This window comes from Anser cygnoides, chromosome 7 (assembly GCF_040182565.1).
Source record: "Anser cygnoides isolate HZ-2024a breed goose chromosome 7, Taihu_goose_T2T_genome, whole genome shotgun sequence".
In the NCBI taxonomy this organism is placed as follows: domain Eukaryota; kingdom Metazoa; phylum Chordata; class Aves; order Anseriformes; family Anatidae; genus Anser; species Anser cygnoides.
The window spans coordinates 10,909,897-10,934,180 of NC_089879.1; the positions used below are offsets into that span (position 1 = coordinate 10,909,897).

A 24,284-nucleotide genomic window follows, 5' to 3' on the forward strand; every position below is an offset into this window, starting at 1 on the left:
TGGAACCACTGCAGCTTCGCGAGCGGCAGAGTAACGTATGCAGGACCTTGTGTAGGTGCTGGTCTAAAATCAGTGGAGGTTTGTTGGTGCTGCTGCTCCTCGGGCAATAATGGAAGCTGTTGTTGGCAGTGGAGCAGCTTGCTTCATCTTCAAAAGCCACATTTCAGGAGTGCCAAAATGCAGGGGATCGGTGAGGCAAGGCAGGGTGTAAATTCAGACTTGAGACCCTGTGAAGAACAGCAGCCAGAGAAGTCCAGGGGAAATGACTGAGCTGTGGGATGTGTTAGTGGTGCTCAGTTTGTGTTTGTGTGCACCGAACTGTCCCCTTCAAATCCAACACCATGATGGCCCAGGAGAGTTTGGATATATACTAAGGGGCATACGTTTCCCAAGTTATTGAGTCTTTCCTGTTTGCAACTTGTCTTCTTGCAAAAGGGAAATCATTCCTAGATTACCTATGAAATTAGTTGTTGTCCTATTGCTGCTCCAGAAATAAAGTAGTCGTGGAGTAAAGCAAGAGTCCTGAGCAGCAAGTTTGAGAGCCTGGAGCAGAAGTCAAAACAAAATATCAGCAGAAGGATTCTCCTTAAAACAAGGGCACTGATTTTGCTCCCTGGGGAAAAGTATTCCTCTGTAATAATAATAAAAAAAAATACTGCTTACATTTTTATGGCTTCTGCAAAGCTGACTCACCTCTGATACCTACGTGATAGAGTAGAAATGTAATTTCCCATCCTGAATGAGGCTTCACCCCAGACATTCCCAAAGCGTTTGGTTATTTTTTTGTGCAGGCTCTGAAGGGTGGTGGTGAAAGGCTGGAGCCTGACCTGGCAGCACTTCTGGAGAGCCAGCCATGGACACCAGCAGCTGAGAACCACACTGTACGTCTTGGACACATTAGATACACTGAACCATTAAAACCCAGCATGTTGCTTTCTTAGGCACCTGCTCCCGTTCCTGTACTCTTTTCCATAGTGTAAGGCAAGTGTGAGGCCAGAAAATTTGGAGGACAGCTAACCTGACCCATTTGGAGTTCTCTGAATTCCTCCACCAGTCTCATTTTGAAATCCAAACTGTGTTGGTTACATCTAGCACTGATGATGCAAGTGATAAGTTGCCACTTTGAGCAACCTACAAGTTTTGCTAGAAGATCTAGCAAATTGCCAGATGCTGTCCTGGACGGGGCCTTTTTTTTTTTTTTTTTTTTTTTTTTTTTTAATGTTGTCTGAGGATACCAGACCAGTGTTAACATAGGGAAAATGTCACATTAGCACAACAGTGCTCCATTCACACATTATGGGCCAGGCTAGCTGGACCAGGACCAGGTCACATAGAAACAGCCCACCCTGTAGCCCTGTGAGATTTTCCCCAGGAACAACCATCCCGTTCCAAGGGCGTGCAGATTTCTGCGAGGGCTGGGGCTTCCTCACCAGCACTGGGCAAAATTCTGCGTGGAAACCTTCCTCCCAGGCAGGGAACTGCAAGTGAGCTGGGGGGAGACGGTGGTTTCTGAAGCAGGGTGTTGTACCTGTGTCAGGGACAGGCTGTTCCAAGGGCAGCCAATCTGTCCGGCCTTACTTAAAAATGTACCCAGGGCCATAGCCAGGCATCCTGTCTCTGACAGCAGCCACTGACAGATGCCTAAGGAAGATATAAACCCCAGGAAAGCCTGTAGTGACACTTCCCCAGAAATACCAGACACTTCCTGACCCAAAGATAGTGCCTCTGCGTTTAATAGCTCTCAGTGGATTTTTCATTCGGCACTGTGTGCAAGACAAGTTGTGTGGAGAAAAGCATCTTCTATTGCTTGGTCTGAAAAATGCTACCTGATATTTTCATCCGATTCTCCTTAATATAACAACTGCTCCCTCTTTGCCATTCTTGTGCCACCCAGAAGTGACAGAGCTGTGTCACACACCCCTCTGGTGTGACAGGTCCTGGCGCCCCTTCCCAGCTGGTCCGACTTTCCTACGCCTCTTCGTACAGAAGCTGCTCTGAGCAGTCTCTGCCTTTGCCAGTTCGGCTCTAAACCAACAGGTAAGCCAACCAAAACCTTCACCAACCCAAGAGCCACCTGGTGTATCTCAGCCGTGAGGAGGGAGATGGCTCCAGGAGTGGTTCGGGCCCAAGACGACAGCAGCTTCTTTGGTTGTGTTACAAGCCAGGATGGCACCGACCAGCCTCCTATTGGCAATCTTACAAAAGAATTGGGCTTAAATATAGAAGGGAGTGAGCAGCTGGGCCAGGAGAAATGCTTCTCCTCCTTCTGTGCTCTCAGATCTGGTAAACTCTGGAGGAGACGTCCCAAGGAAGCCAAGGAGAGACCGTGGCTGACCTTGCCTTGCACCAGGCCCACAAAGCAGGAGGGGATACACTATAGACCAGTGCTTCCCAAACCAGTTTTGGTAAGGCTGGGCACAGCAAGGTCTGTGTAACCACATATCCCACTGAATATTGAGAATGTTTGTCTGTGATGACTACAAATGAGGTCTCTGATACAGAAGCTCATGAAGGTCAAGCTCTAAAAAAAATCTACCAATTTTCTACAATAGAAAATGAAGGAGATGGACGAAGTCACCAATGTCTGGAATCACAGACGGCCCCAAGCATCCCCCAGAAGAAAAGAGCCCTGTCTGTCATAAGCCAGGCAATAGGTGATCCAGATGCAGGCAACCATCTTTTGTTTCTTCTGACTTTAAAAACATTGAGTCAGGTTTCAAATCAGCATAACTTCTTGCCATCTCTTTTTGTAGTGAGTGGAGATACAATCACTCAGCACCAGAACAATGACACAGAAACCTGCAGCAATCGTATGTGTAATAACAAATTGATACTGGAGCTGCCTCCTACAAAAGCTGTCTGCTGTTAGTCATTTCTCCATCCACCTCCTGTGATCAGCCCCAGCTCTGCTACCCCTTCCATAGCTCCTTTCCCTGGCATGTCCCGGACATGGCCTCAAAACATCCGTCTGTGCTCTCAGGAAGCTGCAGAACCAGGGCAAAGCATGTCTTGTTGCTGAGCCCGCTCTGTGTGCACGTGTTATTTTTAAACCATCGTGCAAAAGGATGCAGTTCCATCAGCCAGGGCGTGTTGGAGCTTCTTCGAGACAAGGCTTTGCATTTCAAAAGGCAGAAAATGTGGCATGTGCTACTGCTGTTGCTGTGGCAATACCCTTGTGTAGTGTGTGCTGTAGCATCAAGTCACACGATAAATAAACACACAGCTACAACACAAATTAAACTAGCCCAGAGCAGCTTTTATTTAGATGGTGGAAATTTTCTTAAATTAAATGTTTTCTTTCAATATTGCTATGCGGAGGCAGAGTATGCTTGTTGAAGCTGCGATTGACTTAGCTGCTCTCTCTGCTGCTCTGCAGGGCTGGATCACCATCTGGACCATCTAGACCCAGAAGAACCAGGCTTCTGCTTGCACTAGCATGAAGGAACTGACTTAGTTCCCATGCTTGTGCTCTTGTGGCACTAGACTCTGGCAACCCTCTGTGGTGTTGGGACTCAACAGGTGGCACACACAGCATCACACCACACCGCTAAATATTTGTGCTCAGTGCTCGTGGACTTACCTCGACCCTTCCCTCCCAGAACAGGACACCCATGGTTCTTCTCTCTGCAGCAGCTCTTTGAACTCCCATTTCATTTCACCATGAAGTGTCTGAGGTCACCAGACACATCCAACCCCAAGGCGGCCAGCAGCTGCTTACCTTTAGGATATGCCAGTCTTGCTTTGCATGTATCAGATGAGACCCTCAATAAATCTCCCTGGCAAGACCACTCCATCACAGAGGCACTTCCTAAAGTCCAGGGACTGAGCAGGAAGGAGGATGTTGCACCAATAAGGAAGGCGAATTCTCTTCCACGGGGAGAAAGCAATGGGGTCGAGATCCTTACACTCCTTACGCTTCCTTCCCTAAGCTCACAAATGGCACTGGTTTCCTCTCACAGCATCACTGGTCTCCCACCAGCCCTGCTCTTCCTCCTCTGAAATACTCCCATGCTATCTCTAAACAGCCATCTTATCCTGAATGGCATCCAAAACCTTTTTCCTTTCCTTCCCTTCCCTTCCTTTCCTTTCCACTTCCCATCAGCCTCTTCATTTCAGCCCCCGTCTCTTCATTACTTTTGCATTTGCTCTGCCTAGCACAGGGATTTTCAAGGATGCCACACAGCACAAGATGTGTCTTTGCAGCAAGTGAAATCCCCAAGGCACATCTGGGTGTCACAGCTACACAAGCAGGTGCCATGGATAATGCAACAACAACCCATTAAGTCACTCACCCACAGGTGTGTGTGTGCATTGATTTGCATCCTTGCTTTGTATTTTACAGGCAAAAAGACAAACAGGCTCTTCTTTACTAATACTTCCTAAAAAGAGTCCTAAACAACAGCCTCAGCCTGCCTCCTTCCTGCTAGCACAGGCATTAGATCATCAGCCTCGTCCTGCCAATAATTGTGAACTGCCCACAACCCCCTGCTGAAACAGGTTGGAGAGCTTCAGGACCTAAATCCTCCTCTGGGGTTTTGAACAAGTTTCACAAGACGGTTCAAAGATTCAGCAGCTGGAACAGTGATACGATGTCATGCGTTGCAGATGAAGTGCTAATACTTGTCCATAATGGATTTGCTGGGATATATTTCATGTTTCCTCCACCTGTTCCCTCTCTCTGGTGGAGTCCTTGCTTCCCTGGGGTTTTGTCTTCATAACTTAGGATGTCTGCTTGCGAGGAAGCAGAGCTGACAGTGCCTGTGGTTGACCTCATTCCTTTGTACCTTACACTGAAACCTCATGTCATCCCAGAAGAGAGCAGGGATACCGTGTCAGCTTTCCCTGTCGACGGTGATAAGTACCCACAGCAATGCACAAGCTGGTCCCCTGTATGGAAGCTATCCCACACGCATTTCCCAATCATCATGGGAAAAACAGCACAGGCACCACCAGGAACAGGAGATGCTCCGAGGCACTGACCGTACACCTTCTGTGGCAAGTGTCAGACGCCCCGGGAGCACTTCGGCAGTGACTCATGCCTTGGAAAGGTCAGGCGCAGCAGAGGGCATCTGCCCCATCACCTCCTGACACCGGAGCTAGGCAGGTCTCGGGGCAGGACGCGTGGTCTGGGGAGAAAGAAAACAGGCACAGCCTCCTTTAATACTGTTATGCCAGCTAGCTAATTAATAGTTAGTTGATTGCACTCTTAAAAGAAGTACAGTTAAAGGAGGACACGCAGCGTATATCGTCTTTGCCTTAAAAGATGGTTGTAAACAAATGTACATATTACACAAAGCAGGACTTGGCTTGCCACGTTATGTAATTACTCGGACCAGCTGGCAGGAAGAAATCATAACCAACATCGAGCTCGGGCTCCACTGCCCAGATAGGATTTCTCTTTTCAGCCCCGCGTGCTCAGTCCTGGTCCTGGCGTTTTGTCTACATACTCAAAGTGATGTGACTTTCCTGCCAAGCGTATAAGGACCTCCTAGAAGTTTACAGTTAGGAGGAGAGAAGAAGAACGGTCTGCACTGCAGACAGCTTGAGGGGGCAGGCGATGAAAGTTTAAATAAAAGGTTAAATGCTAAGAGCTCAGGACACCTGAGTCCTCTTTCCTGCTTGGGCCGCAAATCTCCTGAGCAAGCTTGGTTTCTGGCCTCAGTGGGTTCTTTTTATTGTTGTTTGTTGCTTTGTTTTTTTATGTAAGAACACACACAAAAAAAATCTGATACTTTGTCCAAATTGTCCACGTACCGCTAAAAACTATATGGGATCTGATATTCCTTAGATTAACTCCAGTGACAGGCTGGTACTTTAAACCATATGTAGGGACTTAAGGCCATATTTAAAACAAACGAACAAACAAAAAAAAACAGCGAAGGCATGTAAGTGGTGTGACAAAGTGCGTCTGTGGTCAAGCAGAGATTTAGCTCCATGCATCTAGCTAACGCACAACTTACTTCTGAAAAGATCTGTCTGTGCCTTCGTCTCCTAAGTATCAAACAGGGGAGAAAGGACTCCACATCTCGCAGGCATGAGGCAAAGCCAACCACGACAGGTTATCCACTGTTCAGGTTCTGCGGTGATGCATAAAGGACCGGGGACTGGTAGCACTATCAAGAATCGCAAATCGGTGGTTAAAATGACTGTTAAAATCAAAATAAACCACATTACAAGGAGGGATAACCCTCTTCAAAGCTCAGTGGCGTAAAAGCCTGGATTGCCATGATGGCTGCGACAGAAACGTTTTGGGGCCTGCTCATTACGGCAACCAGCAGTGAAATGAAAGCCAAGATTGCTCCCACCTTAGAGGGAGGGCCTGTGAACTTCAGGTCACTTAGTCCGACCTCCTGTAAGGTATGAGCTTTGATATTTCACCAGTGTTTCCTCTCAAGCCTCATAGCTTGAGCTTGGCTAAAGCGCAGCCTCCAGAAAGTCTCAGCCTGGTGGGCCAAGGGAGGACCTGCCACCAGTGCCAAAGGCCAGGCCCCTCCGTGCGAGTGAGGGCCACCACACTTGTCATGGGCGGAGGAGGCGATGGCCTCCGCTTTCAGAGGAAGCTGCCTGCCGCGTTTGTCAGCCCTGCTCGCCTCCGCGCCTCCGCTGCCTTTGTCACGGCCACGTCAGGGCAGGCCATCAGGCGGACGTGTGGGGCCTCCCGAGCGCGCAGCCCACAGCACCAGGAGCACGGCAGGAGCAGAGAGCGCACCACAAGCCTCAGGTCCCGTGGCTTTGGTGAGAGCAGGGTACAGTAGGTGGCACATTGCCGCGGCACGAACAGAAAGCGAGAGCCAGGCTGCACAGCACGGCTGATGTCACGACTTACCAACACGGAGTTCAAGGAATCCCCCTCGCTCGCCGCGGCAGGAACAGAAAGCGAGAGCCAGGCTGCGCAGCGTGGCTGATGTCACGACTTTCCAACACGGGGTTCGAGGAATCCCCCTCGCTCACCCCGGCAGTGTCCCCCTTGCCAGTTCCTTCCCCTGCTTCTTCCCCCATCCCCAAATTGCTTCCTCTGCTGCAGCCAGCGTAAGCAGTGGTGGGGCCAGGCTCTGGAGCTGCTCAGGCTTTGCGCACACAAAACCTAGCCAAACCCAAGCCACAACCTGTTTTTTTTTTTTAGCAGGGCTATTTTCAACCCCAACGGCACACAGAAAATGAAACGACACGTCATGGTGGAGCCGATCCCACAGCCTGCTGCAGCCGATAGCGGGAAAGGCTCTTCCTCCCCCTGGTCTTGCTCATCCCTGTCTGCATCCCCGGCTCCAGGATGAAGTGTCCATTGCCTCCCTTGCGTTGGCTTTGGGGCTTGTAAGACTCCCTTCAGCTCACTCATCTAGCAGATAACGATCTCTCTTAACTTGCTAGGTGGGTTTATTTGTTATTGTTTTTTTGGTCTTTTTTATTATTTATTTATTTCTGGGAAGCTGTGTGTACCTGCGTTAAACCAACCTTTGTAACCTCCCAAAAATCCTTCCAGTGATTGCACTGACGGGGGTCACAGCAGAGGCCACCACAGCACTCAGCAGCAGATGGGCAGGAAGGGGAGCAGGGCTCGGGGCCAGGGGACCCTCTCACACCAGCTTCATCTCCCAAAGGAAACGGGGTCGAACAGTGGCCTGGATGCAGCACGAGCTGTAATGATCCCAGCCGAGCTTTTGTTTTCTGCAGCAAATGAGATGTGCTTCACTCTTAACAACAGAAGGAAAAACAGCCAGACCTAGAAAAAGCACAGACAATATAGCAAAGCTAGGTGATTTCTATTAAAAAAAAAAAAAAAAAAAAAAACTTAAATTTGTGCTCAAATATGTGCATTTAGGTGCTGCATGTGGCATGCCTGGTAAGTCAGTGATTCTCTAGTGACCTTTGCCAACCTTCAAATTTTCCATGGGGTCAGCATATCTCTGCACGAAGCCAATGGGTCTGTCAGCTAAACAATTTAATTAGGCTCCATCGACCAGTTGTGAAGACCACAGCTCAGAAACAATTGTAAAAGGTAGGCAGCAAGTCACTCTGAAAAAAAAAACGTAGCTTTTTTATTTTTTAAAACTGCCACAGAGTGAGGTTAATGGGGAAAAGGCTTGGAAATCTTAATGCTTGGGAGCAGAGTTGAAAAAATGGCCAGGATGATCCACAGAGAGACTTGCAATGCTGTGAGGAAAGGGGACCTGCATTTTTCACAGTTCTCAGTGCAGCAGTAAAATAAAGAGGTTTTTAGAAATGTAAAGGATAAAGTTCATGACACGTCAGTGCAATAACTGACAAGGCTCGGTGCTTTTTGCAGCTTGCTCCATCAGCAAGAGGAGTTTTGCACACACGGAGCTGGGATTTGTGCCCTGGCCATTTTGCACAGGGGAAGCACCAGCTGCCCTGATTTTCCTGTGGCAGCTCCATCGCCTACAAATAACGCGTGGCCCAGCTGGGTGGCCAGAGCAATTATGTCTCCCAGTTGTCTGATTTTCCCTCTGGGTTATTTCTGAGCTGGAAAGCCAAAAATACACAGCCCCTGCAATACGTTCACATGGTTGCCACATTTCTGCTCGCCCCAGCAGAGCACGTGGTGTGTACCTGTGTTGGAGCACCATTAGTGGGATGGCCTGGGCATGCGACCACCCCGTGGGTACCGCTCTGGGATGCCCACCAGTGCACGCTGCAATCTGCTGTAGGTGCTCCTGGGTGTTTGGGTCCTGCAAGAAAAGCTGTAATTAGCTGTCTAGACAAAAACCCTAACTTCCCGCAGGGTCTTGAAATTTGATTCTTATGTTGGCTTCTTTTGTACTGCAAGAGTCCACGTGCCCACCTCCCCCAAACACCACAATGCTTTTTCTGTTATAAAATTGAAACGCCCCTGCAAAACCCTGACGTTATCTTGCTTTAACCTCATCGATAATTGTTGAATAATTAAAAAATCAACCTGAAGAATGTTGAGTGCTCCTTTCTCTGTCCTCTTCCTCCTGTTTACACAACACATTGATAAAATCATTAGTAGTCATTTAACATCTGATTTGCATGTTTGTTGTTGCTGTTGCTGTAATATTTTTGCCTTTTAAAATTCCAGAACTTGGCTTTTCAAGAGTGGCGGAGGTTGTGTGGGAGAGAAGTTTGCATCCTTGCCAGGGCCCCAAGGATATGTTTTATATCTGGACTGCTTAAAATCTCCCTCACCATCAAGACTCATGTTGCAGCTACCACCATTTCTACTTTGTTGTTGCATACAACCTTCTATTTTTATTATCATGTATGACCTTAGTTGAGCAATATCACTCTAAAGCAGAGAGTGCTTTCTTTCTTTTCCTACTGGAAAACTGCACTTAGTAATTTTACTGCAAAGGTCTTTCCTGCACTTGAAATCTGTGAACTGGGACCACATTTCTTACCTGACCCAGAATTTCACTGTGTGGCCAATAACAAAATAAGAGGAGAGGATATAGGACTCAAACACTGTGACTCTGAGGAGCTCCTGTTTGCTCTTTATTCCAGGTGCCTGGATGGTGCAGTGGCCTACTTGCCAGAGACATAGCCTGATCATCTGATGACAAAATGGGTTTTATTTCATATAGTGATACCAATTATTTTCAAGCTCTGTGACAGACCTTGCTGACCCAACCACAACCCAGAGAGGAGAGGAACTCTTGGAAAGGAACTGCATCACAGAAAAGCTGCACAAACTCCAGAAAGCCCCTCAGGAACCTTACTGAAAGTCTTCTAAAAGCCTGGTACAAGCAGAGACCCTTCCCAGGAATCCCTTCAGGACAGCAATCTTTCTTAGGAGGATTACACTAAACCACTTACTCAGCTATACCAGACTTCGTGGTACAGCACTGTGCCAGTCCTCACCCAGGAGATAAACACCTCCTGGAACGGGAAGCCGGTGCGATGTGAGTACTCTGTGTGTAATCAAATCTGCAGTAAAACAATACTGCCAATGCCTTTTAAGTCCTGTTATAGATCAATCTTGCAGCTGCTTCTCAAGCAGAGATGTTAACTCAGGTGACTGGCTTGCATCTGAACAAGACACAGTCAGACACCCACAGAAGACCAGCTCAAGAGCTCTCTGAAACAAATCCAGCTGCACGGCCAGCATTCACAGCAGAGGTCCTCTGCCACTGTCACTTCTTGGCACATGACAGGCTGAAAGGTCCCAGCTATGCTATCGCAAGCAGCGTTACCCTGACAATGTGGAGATCCCATCCCTTTTCATCGTAGTGGGGTCTAGTCGTTTTCAGCCAAGCCTGAAAAATCTCACCCTTCATTTTATTATTCAAAACATTTTCAGTTTTGTGGAGGAGGGTTTGCTGATATTTCAGAAAGGAGAAGACAACTGCTTCGTGATCTTGTAACTAGGGAGCAAATGAGAGCTCGTCACCAAATGGGAAAGGATTGTGAGGGAGTTGCACACTTCCCACCTAACTGCTGTGTTTTTTGCATTACAATCCAGTAACTCAAACAAGGCTTCTGCCACAGATCTTGTATCACCCTCATATCTTGTGATAATAAGGTGTTTTCCAGAAAACTCATCTTCTTGGGAGTCAGAGCAATATCTAAGATCCTCATGAGCTAATAGCAAGAGTAAAAGCATAGGCTTCGAGTTCACAGGACTGAAAAATGTAGGTAGGCAGCAGGAAGACTCAGAATTCAGAAACACGCCACCCATCAAAAAACACCCATCTTGAAATTTTGGCTTTTTGTTGTTGTTTTTAGAGGGCATAGCCATGGGCTTTTTATTGCTTGGGCTCCATCCCCCATCACAGTGAGCAGTGTTACAACGAGCAGTAATCAACTTCCCTGCACGCTGCCTTGAGAAAGAAAATGGGTGATTGTCCCATTGGGGGAAATTAGCCTCTAAAGGTAATGCTTCCAGTTCCTTACATTGTAAGGCCAGGCGCAACCACAGAACCAAGCAGCTGTTCTGGTCAAGCTACGCTTGAGGTGTGTGGGTGGCAGCAGAGCAGAGCCCGCTCGCTTCTTAGGTTAACGTCAGAGCTTTGCCTGAGCAGCAGTCACAGGCTCTTTCTCAGGCAGCGGCACCTCCTTTGGAGAAATCCTGCCCAACTCTGAACCTTGTTCCTTGCAGCATGCTCCGTTTTGCTTTGCAGTGCCTCCAAAAACTGAGTGTCCAGAAAAGAGCTGTCAGAAATAGGCACCGGAATCTGGGCCCTCCATCCAGCATTTACACTGTTTTCTGTTAGAAAACAGGGCTTCAGAAGACCAACAGGGTGCCTAAAATATTTATATTTGAAGCAACAGAAATGAAATAAAAACCCCAGTTGTAGATAGTTCTTTGTCAAGTTCACTATCAGTGCTGAATATGCTCTTTTCTAGGGAGTTATTTTTGTCTCATGGAAAATTTAAGAGAAGAAACATGAGGCCTGTTAAATAAAGCTTTTCTATCCAATTGTGAAATTGTCTGTGATTTCTTCTAGTGATGTAAAGCCATGCTGGACTGGTTCCAAACTCCATTATAAGGAGACAATTGTTAACACTCACCTTGGAAGTAATTCATATTATCTAAGAGTTTAATTGTAAAATGCATGAAATGATAATATGCTAAACTTAAGGGTACTTAATTTGCTGCTGAAAGCTGTTAATAGGATAGGGTTTGTGTCACCTTATCGATCTCTGTTTACATAATAACACTGAGTAGACAAGCTCAAGGAAAGGACCACATTTCCTTTGATAAGTGCTGTGCCAACTACTTCCCAACAGCCTGACAACAGGGAGGAAGGGAATGGAGTTGCTCCCTTTGATTCAGAGGTGTAGGTTGTGCAAAGGTCTCCTTTTCATTTAAGATAGAAGGTTTGCAGGCTATATCCTCCCCTTTGATATTCTCCCTCGAGGGAGAGCGCCCATCTGAGCAGAGAAGACCAGGGTTCCATCTTCTCCTTAGCCCTGGCCACATGCCCTTCCTGTTGGCATTGCTCTGTCTCTCCAGAAACGAAGCACATAGGAAATTAATTATTTTTTTCCTCATAACATTACTTCTTTGCCAGCCCAGTTTCCCAAACCACCTCACTTTCCAGCCTCACCAATGCTATTGTTGGCTCCAAGGAGGGAAGAGCACTAGAGCAGCCTTGGCATACCTCTGCCTGAAGATGATGCGAAGCTGGTGTCTCATTGCTGAGTGTGAAGGCTGTGCCCATGTTGGGTACTCAGACACCCCAGGATGGAGATGAGGAGCTCCTCAGGAGGAAGGACCGCATTGCCTTGCATGCACGGGTGAGCCAAGCACACAAATCAGATGCCAGTGTTGCTCCAGCTAGCAAACAGTGGGGAGAGAGCTGGTCAGTCACTTCTAACTGAGCAGTGGGGGATGTAAGAAAAAACTGCAGGGGAAGTCCATTCATTCGCACACATTGATTCTCTCTCTCCCCCCTCCCTCTCCCGAGAAAGTAAATGCCACATCTTTTGTATTTCTTAAAATATCCCTTGTTAACGTAATGAGGCCATTGACAGTAACCTCAAGTCAGCATCTTATGGTGATTCTGACAATTCAGCAGCATCCTCGCTGCTCCAAGGAATTGGAAAACACAAGCAGTGCGGAAAACATAAACATCAGCGTGCAGAGCAAACACATCTGATGTACCAGCGCAGCAACAAAGAGCCTCCAGAGACTGCAGGGAGAGCACCTATTTGTCGGGGAGAGCAAACCCAGGGGACGTAATGAACAGGCAAAGCATGGCTCGGCTTCTTGGGATTCAGAAAGTAATTAAAGGAGGCACAAGTCAGCAGAGCAGAATATTACACTGTGACTTCATTACAGTCATCAGCACTCACCCCCTGCTGAGAAGCCTTCTCTTTCCCTCTCCCCCCGCCCCTGGCACATTTTATTACCAAAACCCAGAGTCATCGCACATAATGGAGAAGTTCATTTTAAAACTTTCTCAAAACGCAACTTGGAAGCTTAGACTTTCTACGCGTGAAGCGTAGAGGAAATAAAGAAAATCAAGTAAGAAGGAGGTTACTCAGACAGTGAGATGAAATGAAACTACAGCTGCAAAACTTGATGGATTTTTATGGCTGGGGAAGCCCACAGCATAGGCAGTGTCATGAAACCCACCACCGCATGGTTAAGTCAGTACACATCTGCCACCAGCTCTACCGAAACCAGGCCAGATATCTGGCACTAATACAGATCTGTCCTGAGTTCAGAAAAAAAAAAAAAAAAAAAACTGTTTATTTTAAACATCAATAAAGAAAAACTTGTCTACAGTAGGTTGCTACAATATACTGATTGGAGTGGCACATACCTGACATTAAAGGATATGCAGGGCTAAAGGCTGGCTTTCAAGCAAGCACGGTTGTGTACGCTCACATCTCAGGGTCCTTGGAGGTGGATTTGTGGTAGGAGACCTTGTTCTCTCTCATTTGCTTTTTAATTTTTGTTTGTAGCTAGATATCCTGTGTGTGGCCAAGAGCAAACAGAAATTGTCATGAAAAGGAGCGATCTCAGGGCATTTCTCAGCAGGCAGGGTACCTGGGCATTGCAGCAGTGTGTTGGCAATGCTGCAGCAACCAGAATATTAGGGGAATTTTCCAGAATGATGTAGTATGGAGAACAGCAGGCTTGTCTATGTCGCCTTGCAAGGCCAGCACCACATGGCCCAGTGCATCATCCCAGACAGGGCCAGACCCTCTTTGTAAGCTTACATTTCCAGAAAGGAGGAAGAGATCAAAGCCGTGGGAGTACTTTTAAATACCAGAAGAACTGTCTCGCTCTGTTCTGCTGAATGAGAGAGAGACTTCATTGGAGAATAAACTGCTTTTATGTCAAGACAGTAACCTTGCACCGCCTCCACCCCATTCCCAGCCATACTGACCTTCATTACACCTTGACTCTTTTAGCACATCTGGCTATAAATTAGGACAAATGGTTTACGCCCTTTCCTTCTCCTGTAACAGCAGTGCATTATAGCAGGGCTGTTGGCACACAAAAGCTTTTGCCCTTTCTGTTTCCCTCCCTTGATAATGAGCCATCTATTAAGTAGGCAGATGCAGTTTTAGCTGGTGATATCTTATGTAATTATGTGGGTGAACAACAGAGACAGAGAGAACAGAAGATGGTGGAAGCGAGGAAAAGCAAAACCAGCACAATTCCCAGAGCCCTCACCAGTGCCCTTCCCTTTCCTTGCACCCCTGCTGCTGGAGCCTACTAGGAAAGATTTGCTCCCCACAACTCCCAAGCAGCTCTTTTCCATGACTCCAGTTTATCAAATTCACTTTAAGTAAACTTCAAATCCAGCTTATCCCACCAGTGTCAAGTTCTCACATCAACAAGCTTGGGCCTGGGCCCCCAGAGGAACAGGGTTTTCTTTGGGATGCGTGTGCCTCGCCAGTCTCCCACTAGCTGCCAGCCAGGTCATATCTTTCCACTTGCTTGATTTCTTTGGTATAACACTCACCGGCTATTTGCTTGCCATTCCTTAGCCTGCACCAACCTGGACTTCCTGATGCTCTCCTGTCAGAACTGCTGTGACCAAGGCTGCCTTCCTTCCTCGGCCAGTAAATTTGCAAAGAAGTCTTCTGAACAGAAAAGCAGTAATGCATGTACCATACAGAGAACATCAAGCCTGTAGTAAACCGAAAAATCTAAAAACTTTTCCCAGACTTTGGGGAAGTACGGATAGAGCAAACAGTCACAGGTGGCAGCTGGACTTGAGTCCCAAATAACGCTTTACCTCAGTCCAGATCTGTGGTTTGTTCTGCAGGGGCGTGCAAAACTTCCCCAGGTCTTGTAGCCCTCTGATTTGAAAGGTAAGTTTGGACTTGTGATGAAAATAAAAGGTTTTGGTTTAAATTTGGGGCAAACAGTTATTGATCTTACCGTTTTATTTTGTTAGTTTTACTCTAGTTACTCACCCATCCCTGCCCTAAAGCTGACATAAGCTTGGTTCACAGACCTCCCCTGTGGGATCCACTTGCAGTTGCCGCCTCCTCCGCCCTCCTTACATCTTACCTAATGATAATTACCAGGGGACTGGGACATTTAATTTGCCTGACAGCAGCACCCACCTCAAGGAATGAAATAACGCTTTGAGGCTGGACACAAATGTACTTAACACAAAGATACCACAGTTTACCCCACGTGACAGTCATTGCAAAGCCCGTGCACAACATGAGGAAACAGAGGTAGGAGAAAAAAGTCCCCTATGGGGTGAGGCTGTCTATTAACCCAGTAACTGGTAGGTTTTCCATGAAAGATATTTTAGGACTACAGTGCATGGCTGGGAAGAAGTACTGCTATTTTTATATTGCAGATTGGAAATGTAGGCACAGATATGATAAATGATTTGCACAAGGTTGCACAAGACCTTGGTGGCAGAGCCACAGACCCTCTCTCTTTTGCATCTACTTCTTGATGCTTTACCTACAAGACTTGCCCTCTTACTGGAAGCCTGTGAAGCCATAGAAAGTTCAGAGAGGGAGGATTTGCCTGCACAGGCATGCCAGGAGCGCTTCACCCAGACTTTCAGACAGAAGTTGGAGATCCTATGTGGACATGCTGTCTCTGGCCTGAGACTATATCTGAGCCCACAGCCCCAAGAAAATTGGTGCTCTCCTGGGATACTCAACCAGGGAGCTCTTATACTGCCTTCTCTTCTACAGCAAAAGTAGGTACTCTCACTTCCCTGTTGCGTAGCCACAGACAGCCTTTACATCGAAGGAGGCCACGTCTCCCTGTTCTCCTCATTTTTATTTCATGCTGGTGAAAAACACCGGCCTGATCATCCTGGCCTGTACTTACCCGCATGCTGGAGCGAGGAGACCTCTCCTTCACCTTGCCTGGCCAGCGCACCTGTACCAGGATGTTCTGGGAGCAGTTTGAAGGCTGGAGGGGCAGTTTAGTTTCCATTGTTCACTCCCATATTGGTCTCTCAGTCAAAAATGCACAGAAAAGCCTGCCAAGTAGAAGAGGTCAGGGAGCCAGGCGAGCGCTTGTCTAACCAGGTTTGCTGTGACACTGCACTTGTAACCCACAGGCCAGTGAACACATTGCTGCTGCTGGTGCAGGGGTGGTTTTCCTCTTGCCAAACTGATCTCGGTTTATGTTGGTAATCTTTGTGCTGAATCTGCATTTAGTAACATGCTGCAGCGTCTTTGCTTCTAATTTCTTGCACGGTTGACTCCTTTGCCTACTGTACTAGAAGCTAATCCATGCCCAAAACGTGAAAGAGAATCATGCAGAAGGCAGAATGACACTGGGCAAATTAGCTCAGGATCCTGTAAATAAAGACCACACGTGAATGAATATTCACAAAAGGTTTTGAATCAATGTATTATGGACAACTTTAATCAGCCTTGCAATGCTAGAATACCTTAAGGTCAGGTTTTGGAAAAAGTTTAAATAGGTACACAATACAGAAATGAATGTTTGCTGATCTTTAAAAGGGATAGGCTATAAATATCTTTTAAGACCCATGAAAGCATTCAATGAAGACATCAAATTATATTTATCCCTCAAACTCACCACAAAATGGTTACAGACTTTCTTTTTTTTTCTTTTTTTTTTTTCCTCCTTTGAAAAACAATAGGAAACAAACTGGTTTATCTTACCATACCTGCTGTAAATACCTTTATGGCACGGTAATTGCTAAGTGCATTGTGTTGAACAATTCGTTACTTTGTTAGAGGAACATTTGTCATGCCCTTTAGAGATGGCAGAAGAAAATTCCCCTGTGACCTTTGGAAAATGAAATCAGTGTCATTACTCAGAAGTCAAAGTTGGTAAGTTTGTTTTTAAACTTAGAAAGGGTTTCCCATGCCTCCCGAAAAAAAGACACAATTTGCACTTCCACAGAAATGGAGCCAACCTAACTTATTCCAGCCCTTTTAGGCCATTAATGATTTGTGCCTAACTAGCTAGTAGGTGATTCACCGATTAAAGCACTGCGGGCTCCCTGTCCTGTGCGCAGCCCTGTGCCTGTCATCGCAGAAGTACAGGGCATAACACCGTGGGCTGCCTGTACTGGAGGGAAGATCATGAGCCCGATTGTGTGATACAAACAAAGGCAGAGCCATTATCAGACGCTGCCTCGCCAGGCTGCATGAAAAAACCGCCTCTGCACAATTGCATAATGCCCTCGGATGTTCCCAGCAGTGCCACGGCAGGCCCACGGGGCTGGCGCTCGGACAGGGAGGAAGCTGGATCTCCTCCCTCCCTCCCTCCCTTCCAGCATGGGAAAGCTCAGGAGAGCTGTTGTGTAGGCAAAAAACCCTCACTTATCTCCTGGGAAAGAGCCGTGCTGCTCTGGAGCGACGTCTGACGCACAGAGCTGCGGTGATGGATCAGAGGGAGCCCAGCACCGCGGCAAGCACACGCTGCGTGTGTCACATCCCCTTCCCGAGCCTGCGCTCGTCTCGTTCGCTGGGACAGGAGGTGCACGTACCCCGGTTTTGATCAGTTCCTACGCATTACGATAGGAAACTGTTTAAGTGAAGAGGCAAACAGTGTAAATACAAAGCTGCTGTATATGTAAAGCCCCATCTCGCACGCTGAGTGTGAGAGGCGCACTCTAACAATGCAGTAAAGCGATGCGGTGCCCTGTCCTTTGCTGTTCACAGGGCGGGGAGTATCTGCACCCACACCATGCAGGGATGGGAAGGAAAGGGGGGATAGACCCAGGAACTGTCAGACTGCAGCATGTGGCTGAAATCTCCAAGCAGCTGAAATTCCCACCAGAACAGCAAATGGCGACTTTCCCAGCTGTCTTTCAGTGGGCACGACTTCACCACGAGTGAACTTGGCCGTGGTCAGCAGCGTGTGTGACCTACCCGGTTTCATTTCACTTGCCTGGGAGCCCATCTGCTTGGGATGCCTCCTCCTCTGCTGCTACCGGTGGCACCAGAGACTTACAAGGCAGCAGGGAGCATTTCCTAGTATCGGTGGGGTGTAGCTTTCCAGCGTGACGGATTGTGCTATCAACTGTGGCAAAAGGGAAGAGCACAAGTGGGCAGGGGAGGGAGAGCGCTTCAAGGCCTGGAGTTGAATGGCAAGTGATATTAAATAGTTCTATGTATGCAAAACAAATGTTTGAAGCTTGCAGGGATATTGCTACAGACGTCGCAGTGTTCATTAGAAACGGGGAAAGCTGTTTGGACAAATGGAGCCTACACAGAAAAAAAAGAGATCTATGTAAACAAGATAGAAAGGAGCTGGGAGCTATGGAGTTAGAGTTGGAGGAGTGTTTTAAACTAAAGACTGGGGGGAAGGAAGAAATATAGAAGAACACTCAGTTTGGTTGAAGCTTTTACATCTCTGTGTTAAGAAAAAAAGGTAAGACAGTGCAACGGAGTTGAAGTGGGAAACAGAGAAGACAAGTCTCTATAAATGAAGCCCCAATTAAGTGAGCCCCTTAAGCAAGCCCCTTCGTACTGCTGTATCTGTATGTGATTCACCAGGTATGACAGAGCAACTCATTTTCAGGCAACTTAAATGTCTCATTTTTGAGCAATTAGAGAATCTGCAGGAAGAGGATAAATTATACTCCAGTTCATCCCATCTGGCAGGCAGAATCTGTTGTAAGACGTAGCTAAGGAAGAATCACCTCTTCTTGTCAAAAATATGTCAAACACAATGTTTACCTTTAAGAAGGGGAACCACATAAAATGAGGAAATTCATTGAAGTGAGAAGCTAAAAACAGTAGAGCACCTGAAGATGATATAATGTTGTTTAAAGATGCTGTACAGCAGGCCCGGCATCAAATAAAAATACGCAAAGGGAAAGAAAAAGTAAGCTAGTGCGATTAAAGCCTGTAACACTGCTGAGGTGTAAAAAGAAAAATGGAGGGTTAAGGAAGATGGAAAAGAACATGCAGTCTGACAAAGTGGATATGAAACTATAATGAAGTACAAGCAAATGAGAAACAACTTGCTAAGGGCATAAAACTGAATGATGAGAATTTTTCAAGCACAGCAAAAGCAGGAGGCCTGCTGGAGACATGGTGGCATGCATGGATGATCCATATGTAAAACGAGTAAGATAAGGCCATAGCAGAAAATCAAAATGAATTCCTCGTGTTGGTGTTCCTGGAGGAACTTCCACACTGGTTTACTCTTTAAGGAGGAATGGTTTTAAGGTAGAGTTTCACTACTCCTCTAGCTAGAGCAGGCTGAGGCATCAAATAAAAGTGTGATTTCCTCCTCTTTAGTAAGGGTCCCCTGCCCCCTTCCTTGCGTTGGCACTGGTCTTTGCCTGATCCCACGGTGGGTCGGCTCTGGCAGCCTCAAAGAGTCACTGAGAGTAGGGGGAATGCTGCCCACAGCCTGGGGTCCCGGGAGGCACAGCCAGGCTCCCCAGCCAGAGCCCCCACCTCGGTGTTACCAGCCTCTGGCTTTCCTGAGGAGAAGTATGATGAGGGACCTCCAGGACCGGGGGATGTGGAGTGAAAAGCCAGCAGCTGGAAGCTCAGCTCAACATGCAGCAACAACATGAGGTTCTGAAGGAGCTGTGATTGGGGCTGAGACCTTGGACAGTAATAAACGTGTTTCTGGGTCTCCTCTTTGCCAGAAAATGGGCATGTGCTGGAGGAACTCCAGGACTATGCCATAAACATACCTGGGTGCAGAGCTGCATGCAGGAGCCAACAAATCTCCCCTCAGCGACCACAGAACCAGCGCAACCCGTCAGGTTTCCTCACCACACTGTGCCTGGTAGCACTCAGCGGGCACGAGGTGCAACGTGTCGAGGATGAGAATAAGACATTTATGAGTTGTATGGTTCAGAGACAAAGCAGCTGGATGTTCGTCAGCCCACTGGAATGATTCATGGAGGTTGGTAAGGGCTGGTATTCTTTACCTGATACAAAACTGACACAAAGCAAAACATTTACTCTTCGTGCCTCACTGAACCCCTATATAAATTAAGATAACGACCACCTCACGAGGTTGCTTCAAGAATTAACTGATATGGCCAAAGCCCTGACATTCTTAGGTGCACATACAAATTATTTAAACAGCTTTTAAGCAGTTCTCTTTTAAATGTGAAACAGACACTGTTACGTCAAGGTCCCTTCAATTGGATATGTGACCAAGATGAAAGAGAGGGTCTGGAGCTGATCATCTTCAAAGTGAGAGCACCTGGGGTGGCTGCTCAGCGTGGATGCCAATCACCAGACAGGCACTGTAAATTCAAAACATTCCAGCTGGTGATTTGTTACACCAACCTTTTTCATCTGAGCTAGATCAGGCAGTGAATCAATATGGCACAGACTTCCTGCGATGGACAGAGCCATGCTGCAGTCATTAACGTAGGGGCACACTGGAGTTGTGTCCTCCTTTCTCAACATTTCTGCTTATTCAATAATTAAGTAATTTAAAAACTTTCAATGTTCCCATAACCATCTCCCACAAGCAATTACATTTAACCATGTATCGTCAGGTCTTAGTTCCACAAGCAGTTTTTTTTATGACCATTTCTATTTTTTAACGGTTGCTCTCCAAAACTTTATCTGGAACTATGTCATGCTGTACGAAGCAGAAAGGGAGACTTTTAACTTTATCCAGACCCAAGAATAGGGTTCTCTGAAACCAAGCATAGCCAGCAATACAAATAGATTACTTTCACAATATCTGACATGCTAACACTAATTAAAACAAAATTTAATGAGCCCTTGAAGATTACCTCTTTTCCCTAAATTCGGTTATTTGGGATTTCCTAATCACATGGCTCTTACACTTGATTGAAAATTCCTCTTCTTCTAAAAGCGTCAGCATAGTCTAAGGGCACTAGAGACTTCTCAGGGAGATGTGGTTGGAAAACCTCTCCTATCTGTCCCAGCCAAGCTCCCGAGCCACAAATGGAGGTCAGGCAAGGTCAGTGTCCAGATTCTTCTTAGGGAAGATGGAAATCTTGGCAAATGCTTTGGATGCACTGGGTACTTTATTCCTTACATCCTACCTGAAATATCACATGATCCACTCATGCCATATGGTCTAACAAACAAGCTTAAGGTTTAGGCTGTTGTTGTTTTTTAAATCAGACCTTAGGTCACTTACCATTAGGCTTTAGGCACTTTGAAGCTCAGGCATGTAATTAAATCCAGTTAAATAAAGGCTAAAACTCATCTTGCTTTTACACCATCTTGAATGCTGACCTGAAATAAGCTGATGTCGTGTTTGCACTTTTCAGCACTCCACAGTGGAGATCAAAACCATCCCATTTCTCACATTGGGATTAATAAGTGACTCCCAGCTTATCGAACTTTTCAGCTTCCATGATACCAATACATCCAACACTCTACTTTCCAAATATTTTAGCCACTTGCAAGGTTGCCATTACCGCGGTCTCAGACCAGTCTCACAGTCTCAAATGCCTCCATACCCACCGCATCTCTGTGGCCAACAGCTGCACTTCGGCCAAGTGCATAAACAGGGATCTCAGGGCCAGAGAGGAGAACACAAGTCCCACACAGCTTCCAGCACTTGGGAGTCCCCAGCAGCCAGCTCAGTCACTGCACCAACTTTTCTTTCCCATTTTCCCTCTAGTAAAAGGTATGGTCTAAATCCCATGTACATCTACGAGCGTCTTACCACAAGACTTCGTAGACCTTCTACTGCCTTCAGCAAACTTGGCTCAAACCTAATTGCTCCTGCCAACCTTCCTGTGTTCCTGGGCTTCGCAGGGTAACTGTTAAGGACAGAAATAAATCCTTTGTTTACTCTGGAAACTGGAGAGCTGCTTTAACCTCTGGCTAAAAACAGGTGCATTTTCCTATCAAGTTCGTGAGTCACTCATCCCAGCACAGACTGGTGAGCTTGGAAAGCCCAGTGGTCACAGAACAACAGGAAAGGATGACTTTTTAATTGAAAGGTGGCAAATTTCATCATCCGGCTTTCCTGGGTGGCTTTTTTTCTTTTTAAGTCATGTTAAATCATTGGTTTAACACAGCTCAGGCCTGTTCCTCGTAAATTCCTTTTCTGTGTGGTATTTCAGCATCATATCCAGTTTGGGATGGAAAACACTACTATTGTTAGACTCCTAGGGGAAATAGCAGGTGTAATGTGTGACTACATAAACAGTGTAGGCAATTAATACCACTGTAATATATTTTGTGTTTGGTCCAGCATAATCAGACCTTTCAGCACAGGGACTTGTATTTTTATTTTATTATTTTATTTTTCTGTGAAAACAAGGTGTTCTCTTTCTGCAGAACTGTTTTCACAGAAAACAGTATTGTTTCTCACATACCGCATGGCCAGAACAGCCAAGGAATTCTTAAAAGGTGACCTTCAAAGGTGACTTCTTTCTGTTGAACTAAAAAAAAAAAAAAAATAAGCAATACCTTTCCCCTCCAATTTTAACACTAGAAATTCAGGTCTGATTGCCCTGTTTTTCCACAACTGAAGGCTCACGGAAACATCCACAGGAGTTGCTCTGGGGATATTTCTCCACTGCACAGTTAACTAACATTCTGACTCAAACCAAACTCAGTGGCTCTTGTTATACACAGAGGAGAAATGTCTGACCTGGCCAAGGTGTGCTCCCAGGCCAGGCCAGCTTACCTAGCTGGCTGCTGAGGGCAGGTAGGACTGGAGCCCACCTGTTTTGCACTGTGATTGCAGACAAGAAAATTAAATAACAAAAAAATCACGAGTTTTGTTGGTTCTCCAGTGCACCTCTCCTAGTTTCCCTGCGGGAGCCAAATAGAATCCTACAGCCTCTGAGCACAAGAAAAATGTGGCTCCGTGGCCAGAAACACTGCATCAACAAGGTCACAGAAACATGGGCAGGTCTGTGCTTGAGGATGGGCCAGGTTAACTGTGCAGTGAAAATGAAGTCTGGGGGGGGGGAAATTGATTTTTGCATTAAATCTCTGACAGTTTTGATAGTGCCTCACTTAGTTAGGCGTCTTTGAAATAAAGAAGAGAGTCACCTGGTCCCTGAACGGCAGGGATGTTCAAATGAGTTCGCTCTGCACGTCGGTGTCCTCTGAGGAAGATCAGCAAATGAGTGGTGAAGGAAAGGCTTGATGTTTTTGGGACTCAAGATGAAGTTGGTAAATGTATCTGCAGCTTAATGGAGAAAGACATATATAAATCCCTCCCAACAGAGCTATAGAGAGAAGCATGCACTGAGCATCCCCCCTTAACAAAAATCAGTCTTCAAAGGCTTTTTTCTTTGCTTTATCTCAAAGCACAAATATTTCCAGTTCCTGTCCATCCCCACCCCATTCCACCCACCTCCTCCCACCTTGCCCCGCTTCAGGTCGCTTTGAGTGACACCAGCACCACTTAGGAAAACAACAGAAAGTCAATTACCCACCCACATCACTGCGGGGTTAATTTTTAACCTCTTCCAGCTGCACATTCAGCCGGCTTGCTAAGACTCTTCCTCCAGCCGGGGATCAAGTGAGAGCTTTCCGTTCCTGCGGGCAGGACTCGGAGGCTCCCGCGGGAAGGCCACGTCCTCACCTCACAGCCCGAGCCCCAGCAGGTCGAGAGCAGGAGGCCTGCAGAAGCCACACGTCCCTGGAGGGCTGAGGGGAGAGATGTGGGAGGGATGATGAGATAAGTGCAATGCACGCACCTGAGAAAAGTGATGCAAATTTGGGTCGCTGTGAGGCTTTTTGGCCTACAGGAAGGGTGCCAGTGTCGCAGCAAGAGGCACTTAGGTGCATGTGTGCCCACCTGGTTATGGCAGGAGTTAACGGCAATGATGAAGAAAAATTTACACCTTGATAAGAAACATTTTGAAAAAGTGTGTGATGTTTTGCCAAGGCTCTTTCTGTAGTTACATCCACGGACTCTTCAGTTATATTGAAAAGCAGTTTTCTGTTAGTGCAGAGTTGACAGAAGAGGTACGACCAGTTCTGTGAAACGCCCCCCATTTAGAAAGGCCCGGAGTGCAAATAATTGTTACATAGGTGCAGCTTGAAACAGAACAGGACCAGAAAAGCACGATGAAAGAAGAGTTCAAAACAACAGTGCTGGTGATGCCTGTGCAGGCAGGCCTCAGCCTCCGGCCCTGCTTCCAGTGGCCAGTCTCTTGCATGAGAGGAACCCTCACAGACAGATAAGGCTGGAAGGGGAGATTTTAACAATTAACCTATCTAAACAATAATCCCGGCACTGCCACCCCAAGTTGTATGAGCAGTCGAGAGCAAAATTCAGTCGTGAGAGAAACAGAAGCGGTAGCGGAACTGCGCTCAGTGGCCATATGTTTAACTTAAAATTAATTACTCCAATCCCAGCTGTTCTCTATACCACCAGTAAGGAAACCAGTTATGTTTTTATGTGTACCCGTTTATAAAAAATTGAATAGTGCTACTATTGAAAATACCTTCACCTC

General features: G+C 46.7%; 2 long non-coding RNA genes across 5 annotated transcripts; both read right to left on the reverse strand.

The window, feature by feature from the left end:
- Positions 1-34: 34 nt before the first annotated feature.
- Positions 35-18,272, reverse strand: LOC106031875 (uncharacterized). 4 transcript variants are annotated; one of them, XR_010832815.1, is made up of 9 exons: positions 16,557-18,272; positions 15,743-16,218; positions 13,248-13,398; positions 12,081-12,256; positions 8,915-8,954; positions 8,569-8,687; positions 7,453-7,720; positions 5,961-6,113; positions 35-5,126 (listed from the first exon to the last, which is right to left on the reverse strand). It is a non-coding gene; the product is annotated as an uncharacterized lncRNA (long non-coding RNA). The 4 variants fall into 4 exon arrangements; XR_010832813.1 differs by having other exon boundaries at positions 15,743-18,272; XR_010832814.1 differs by having other exon boundaries at positions 13,648-18,272.
- A 1,767-nt stretch (positions 18,273-20,039) lies between these two features.
- On the reverse strand, positions 20,040-23,620 carry LOC125182399 (uncharacterized). Its single transcript, XR_007162045.2, has 3 exons — positions 23,259-23,620; positions 22,870-23,008; positions 20,040-22,250 (listed from the first exon to the last, which is right to left on the reverse strand). It is a non-coding gene; the product is annotated as an uncharacterized lncRNA (long non-coding RNA).
- Positions 23,621-24,284: the final 664 nt, after the last annotated feature.